This window comes from Porites lutea, chromosome 4, assembly GCF_958299795.1.
Source record: "Porites lutea chromosome 4, jaPorLute2.1, whole genome shotgun sequence".
NCBI lineage: Eukaryota > Metazoa > Cnidaria > Anthozoa > Scleractinia > Poritidae > Porites > Porites lutea.
The window spans coordinates 19,118,281-19,125,291 of record NC_133204.1 but is presented as its reverse complement, the minus strand read 5'-3'; positions in this window follow the sequence as shown (position 1 = coordinate 19,125,291).

Here is a 7,011-nt window from a genome sequence, read left to right as displayed (position 1 = left end):
TTAACGTATTGAAACTTTAAATATTGCCCTCGTGTATTAATCGATTAGTCTTAAAGTTGTCGGATTCACCCAAGACATATACAAGTATCGTTTCAATGATCTTTTCATATCATACTGATTTTTTGTTTTGTTTTGTTTTTCTCTTTGGAAAAAAAAATAATGGACTGGATGCGGCACGTGACTGGAGTCTTTGAATACATGAGAAACCCGTAACTTCATAGTTATCTTTTACCTAAAATGCTAAAACAAAATAAAAAAAACTTCTCAAGCTTGCTGACAAGTTAGGAATACCCTTTTCTATCCAGCTCTTCTGTTCTGAAACTAGCAGGCAAACTGTTTACTGAGCTAATGTTATACCACTGTCCAAACAAATTGACTACCTTTCTGCTTCAGTACAGAAAACTTGATTTGTACAATGTAGCCATTTTTTGGTCCAAGCACTTGGATAATTGGCTTGATGGTAAACTTCGAACACACCTTAGTTGTCTTAACTGCTTTTTTGTCCCTTTTCTCTTATCTCTGATACACGTTCTTTGATGCTGTTCTTGGACTTTTTTTAAAACTATATATTGGTATTCTGTAGGACATAAGGGGGACTGTTATAGCAAAGGACAGGCAACCATGACTTGGCGACAAATGCTTCCAAATGGTTTAATAAAGGTTTATCCTCTTTTTTTTTTCACGAAACAAGTCTTAGTCACAGACCAATGGAATACTTTCTCTGAGATGAGTGCCCTTTTATGACATTGTGCTGGGTTGTAAGCATACTGGTTCCAAATCATAAGGAAAAAGAAAAAGGACGAGAGGTCAAATGAAAGTTCTGGAGAGCAAAGTTAAGGCTGGGAATCTTATTTCAATTTTTGTTCTTTGCACCACCAGTTGAGATTGGGAATATGTCTTCTTTTGGTGAAAAAATGTAAATTAACTAATCAAAGTGTTTAAATGTGAGAAAAGGTAGTATTCTTTTACTCAGTAACTGTGACATTCAAGACAAACTTCAAAAACTGAATAAAAATGCGAAGCTAAGTGACGGTTGCATGGAATAGTGATACGTTATCATTAGTAGCACACAGGGACCGCGGAGCAAGGTGAAAAGTGGCAGGGCTGACAATTGAAAATAATTTTTTCATATTGAAAATCGAAAAAAGGAATAAAATCATAGTATTTGATTTGTTTCTGTCGCGTGACTTTGCATACTTTATCCAGTGTATTTGTTGCTCTTTATAGGTCGGCCAACATACACGGTCAGTTCAGATTCAATGCAAGAAAGGACGCGATTACAATTTTAGTATAGAAATACTACACTGAAGTGATCTGAAAAATTTCTAACTATGGCCATTCACTGTTCAAGTAATGTAATTCTTCTTGCCATCGAATATTTCATTGATTCGAAAGGAGAAACTGACAAAAGATAAAACTTTTTTCAACTTAAAACAACTACTCACCTTCGTTTGGCTTGAAAAAGCTAGTAATTTTCTTCGTTTCGTCTGATAAACCTGATAAAAAACTCTGCCGGAGCTGGAAGTACAAAACACGCTGCCGAAAGAAGCGAAGGGGTGGCCAAGGCATGGCGTTTGATCAAGGGGCAAGTGGGCCCCAGAGCACTATTACCGCGAAAAGCACAGGAGCCCCACAAAATACCTGGCGTTTGAAATTAAAGAAAATACAGAGAATATAGCGGAATATAGACGGAAAAAAACTTGTTGCAAGTCTTTTTTTTATTTTAATTATTTTTCTTTTTAGCGCAATAAGTGGGGGCGGGGGCGCAAAAAAGTGGTGGGGCCGCGGCCCTACCAGCCCCTCCCCCTCTGCGGTCCCTGGAACAGTTAGCTAGTTAATGGTGTAATGGTAAGAACTAAACTTGGGTGGTTAGAAACACGTATCAGCAGATTACAGCTAAGGTATTGTGTTAATTGATTTTCTTGGTGATGTCCTTTTATATTGCAGTTACAGGCCTGATGATATCTACTGTCACCTGCTGTTTACAATCAGCTACGTAAAGCATAAGTGGACTCACTAGGGACTTGTGAAAGCCCCCTTTTTCGAGCAATGCTTCAATATGTGTGCAGAATTTTAAGGCAGGAAAGATGAAGTATATTATTCTAGGTCTAATAATTGCAATATTCAGGGTCTCTGACATTAAGAATGATATAATAAAAGGTGTTTACAGAATATTTGAATATGATAAAGAAGTATTAAATGAAGTGAGTTATTGGAAAATCTCAAGATGTAATCCTTTACAGGGCATACTCGGATTTATAGATCTAGTTCAGTATGTCCTCATGCATATGATGCATGTTGTGGACTGATACTGAGTACATATCCAGGCCTTGGGCCTCTTCACTTTTAGCATTTACTCTTTGAGCCATTTGCTTATATTCATTTCTATCACATCATCATTCCAACCATTTAAATGCAATCAAAACTCAAAATTACTGACCTATGACAGTGCCACACGGAAGGAATGTGGGATCTGTCTTGCAAATACTGGTATTGAGACACCTTCCCTTCTTTCTTTATTCCTGTAACTTTTGGAAGAGGAAGGTTTTTGAAGGCCATATTACCGAGTAAAGAAAAAAATGACTGACTTAGTAACCTCGTCCCGGTGCATGTCCATTTTGAATTTCATCCACACCTTCTTTTGCAACCAATCAGTTTTGTCACCCTCGAGAAATGAATTTTCCATCCACATTTGAACTTTGTCAAGGTCTGTGGCGTTCTTAGGCAGCTTCATTGGGGTTCGTGCATTGTGCTTAAATTTGCCTATGGGACCCTTAAAAGACAACCCCCTGTACACTGAGCAAAAACTTATGTTTTCTAGTGAAATACCTGGTCCACCACCTCATTTAAATGCATAGGAGTCACTCATTTTTTTCAACGGTTCTCCTTTCAAACCCAATGAACATGTGAAAAGCACTTCAAAATACTAAAATTTAGGTGTTTAGAGTTACTCTTTTTCAAATCGCCAAGGCAGTATGAACAAGTACATGTCATGCTTTACCATGTTTGATCAATTTCAGTATTCTCAAGAGTTAACTCTTCTTTACTTCTATTGCCGTTAAACTCACTGGACTGATCTGCCTCTGAGTCAGCAGCATCAGAAGCATCACCAGAACAAGGAGGTCATGAGAGTCAGCTCCAGTTTCAACTGATTCTTTTTAAACTGCAGATCAAGGTCTTCCTTTTTTGTCTCGTGAATATGCTGACACTGCTTTAGGGCATGTACTTTGGCTTGTAGCTCAGCAATACTCGCAGCTGCTTCTACCCTCACAACATAAGATCGACTTTATGCAGAACCACATCCAGATTGTTTCCTGTTCCTTAAACCAAGTTTTCAATTATACTCTGTCTTTGTGCTGGCTGCGGGTCAGCCTTGTCAGAATTGTTAGCTGACTGATCTGACATCAATGACACAGACCACATGAAGGTATTAATACGGCGTCACAGCCTCAGCTCACGAAGAAAACAAACATCGCCGCCTTGAGTCTTGAAAGGTCTAATCACTGACTTGTCCTCAGTCTCCACTCACCTGTGTTAGGTTTTTTGTTAATTTTGTTTTACTCTTCATTTTGTTGATAAAGCAGGAGCCTGAAAAAGTTAATTTCTATTTTATTTTCTCAGAAAAAATTAATTTTCCATTAACATGCCACTAAAATGCTTCAATAATGCTCAAGGCTTTTGCCTCACTTAAATGCTCGAAAAAATGCTATAACCAGTTGCAAAAGTACTTGAGACACTGTACCGTGTTTTGGCATAAATGGCCTGTCCATGATCTTGTGCTTGTGATCCCCCCTCCACCCCTCATCAAAGTTGCTAGCAATACAAGACCATACTCAAAACTTGGAGGAACAACTTTGAATGGGAGGGAGGAGGGAGGTCAGTATTATATTTTACAGACCTGTGACCAGCAGCGATTTGAAGCAAGAAAGGTCGTTTTTCCGTGGGAGTGTCTCATCATTTTTGCAGCTGGTTGTCTGAGTCCGTCATACCCTTATAGCCGTGGTGCACGATTATTAAACGGGGTAAAACGTGGTGCACTCTTAGCACCTAAGGAGGTGGTTATAAAAAACAGTATTTCATTTTTGTCAGTTTACCTGTTTAAAAATGGCGAGACAAAAACGGCAGTTGTTGGCCCTTTTGTTTATGTGGTAATATGCAAGAACTTGGGCTTTTAAAGGAAGCACGTGGCAAAAGATGCCACACCATTTTAAGTAAGCTGCAACGAAAGGGGTTTTTGGTCCTAAAACGCTACAGAGATGCGAAAAATAATATATTTTCTTCCAACTTGGTTAAAAGATGTTTATTTATGGAAGGAAAGTGACGTAAGATGCCCCGCTAGATCAAGGAGATAGCTTTTTGTTGTTGTTTCCGATAAGTACGTGGACGTGGTTCCTCTTTTATCGCCTGCCATTTACAGGAAAGAAAAGTTACGCTAAAAAGCAACTGTTGTCGACTTTACTTTACTTAACACAAGTTTGGATTTGTGTTTACTCTTTGGTCCTCTTACAACTTTGTTTCGATTTTGAAGCCCGAGTATGGCTATAGGCATCAGATAATGAAAATTCACACGCGTATTTCAGTATCATAGTCGCAAGAGCTCGCATATATCGTGGCTTTGTAGTTCTGTACTTGGTAAGGAAATTTATTTCTTTGCAAAAAGGAAGACACTATCCCCAAGAAAAGCAATTTCCAGCACAGCAATGTCAGGAATTTACGTGCTTTAACGGTCTACACGGTCTACACGGTCTACCATCATATGAGATAAATATAATAATATATTCTATTTCTTACTGTTGCAGAATGGTAGACCGTGATGATGGTAGACCGTCAGAAAATAGAAATTAACATAGCACACAAAAACAGCCAGGAACTAACATAAAAACTAGCGACAGAAAACAGTCTATTTTAATACCAAACTCCTTGCAAAAAGTTCTCTATGTTTTTATGGAAGCACTGTCTTAATTCTAGCCCGTTGATCAGTCCTGTCACAATTAACGTTATTGTTGACACAAAAATAAGCTAATTTTAAAATAACTTAAACACTTCACACTCCCGGCACACTGGGACAGGGAGGAGACCAAGGCTTCTTTGAGAGTGAAGAGGAGGCATCTACAAAGAACAAGAAAACAACAACAAGAACCTAGAACTAATAGTGAAGATGAAAATTACAAGGAGTAAATACACATGGGGCATGGCTGACACAAAATTTCCGCAATGGCTAAAGTAAAATAAACATGAGCAGCCAGAAAAAGAAAATGTCCAGCAGAAATAAAGTGTTAAACGCTTATAAGATGGTAAATGAAGAATAAAAAAGGATAAAGCTACAGAGCAAACAATACAAGACAAGAACAGCCCGCCTAAAGTGAGAAAATCAAAGCAAGGGAAGGGCCTTCAGGAAAGCTCCCTGTTAGCTGCAGTGAATACTGGCTGCAAGGGTTTAAGTGGACACCATCAGGAAAATAAGGACTGATGATGGGATTTCCAACACTTGTACGAGGCCAATATGTCCATACCCTCTACATTTGTGACAACAAACTGAAATGATAAAATAATATTTTTTATATAATGAATGGAAACAAAACTTCGATGCAGAATGTTATTGCACCAAGAGCCAGCAAACACAAAGTGCCATAAATTATCTCCCTTAAATGCATTTCCCCTCAAATTTCAGGTGTCCGCGCAGATTCCGCGCAGATGTTTGCAATGGACAGAAAAGGTTAAACTTGTTTCTTTTGTCTTCCGTTTTTATGGGATCATTTAACAGGTATGAGTTATTCATTATTCCGAGGCACTGTTATTCATAATTCTGGATTTTCTAACGCAAAATATTTCATTATTCAGCTTCCACCCCCGAGTCAGACGATGTGTCGTTCGTACGCGTTCGATTGAGGTTTGATATCTTTAAATAACAGCACAAACATTCCCCTATCCTGCCCAAAAGAAACCAATACTCACCAAAAGGGTCACAAAATTACTTCTCATCGCTTACGCTTCTGCTACGAAATCATCTCTAGCGTGATACAACTTATTGACTGATTTCATACTGTGGAAGCCTTGTTATTGGTATTGAATTGCTGTCACTAGCAGGGACACACATTGATGCTGCGGTAAATAATCATTTGTTGCAAAAACTGCGGTTGCACCTAGTAACCCAGAAAGAGGGGAGTGGTTTGCTGTCGCTTACGAGGAGGAGTTGGAAGAGAATTCAGTTTATAGTTTTAAACCAATAGAAGAAATGAAATTGAGAGGCATGGAATGAAAAATAGTATTGGTGTGAGAGTGACATTCTTTTTAAGGTACAACAATTCCATTTCAGCCTTGAAAAATGCCCTGTTCTTAGGTTTTGATCTCTTCTACCCCATGACTGGAAACATTGTATACACTGAAGACTGTTGTAATGTAAATAAGTAACAGTGCACATGCAGAGGACAGATCTTTGTTGTCATAAAGATTATAGTTGCATCACACTTATTCCCTCTTTAGCTGTGTACATATTAGAAATAACCAATAATCGCCCTTAACTCAATCAATTTTAAACCATGTATATTTCAACAGTTCCCAAGAGAGGGAAAGCATACAATAATGGATTCTCAAGGAATTATCAAAAGGAAAAAGCTCAGGGTTGTTAAAACACTGCACCTCCGTTAACCACTGTAAATGCACCTCCTTTTTGTTGGAACTTCCATCTGCGTCCTTGCGCGTTTCTAAAGACTTACTGGCTTCCTCTTCCGCATCTAACTTAAGTTGTGCCCTGTTTTTCATTTGGTCGTGATGTTTTTGCCTGATTTTGTTCTTTTCCAGTGCATAAGTTGTGTTGAATCAGCTGCAAGATTGTTGTTGATCTTCGCGTGCTCCTGAGCTATTTTACAGAATCTTGAGAAAGGGGGACACACTCCGCCATTGTTGTTTGAATGGTAGACACTTTTTCTTCCACTTGGCGCGGATAAACTGCAATAGCTTCTAGGTAATTGGTTGAATAGCATTTGGGTAATTTAGGTACCCATGTCCAGG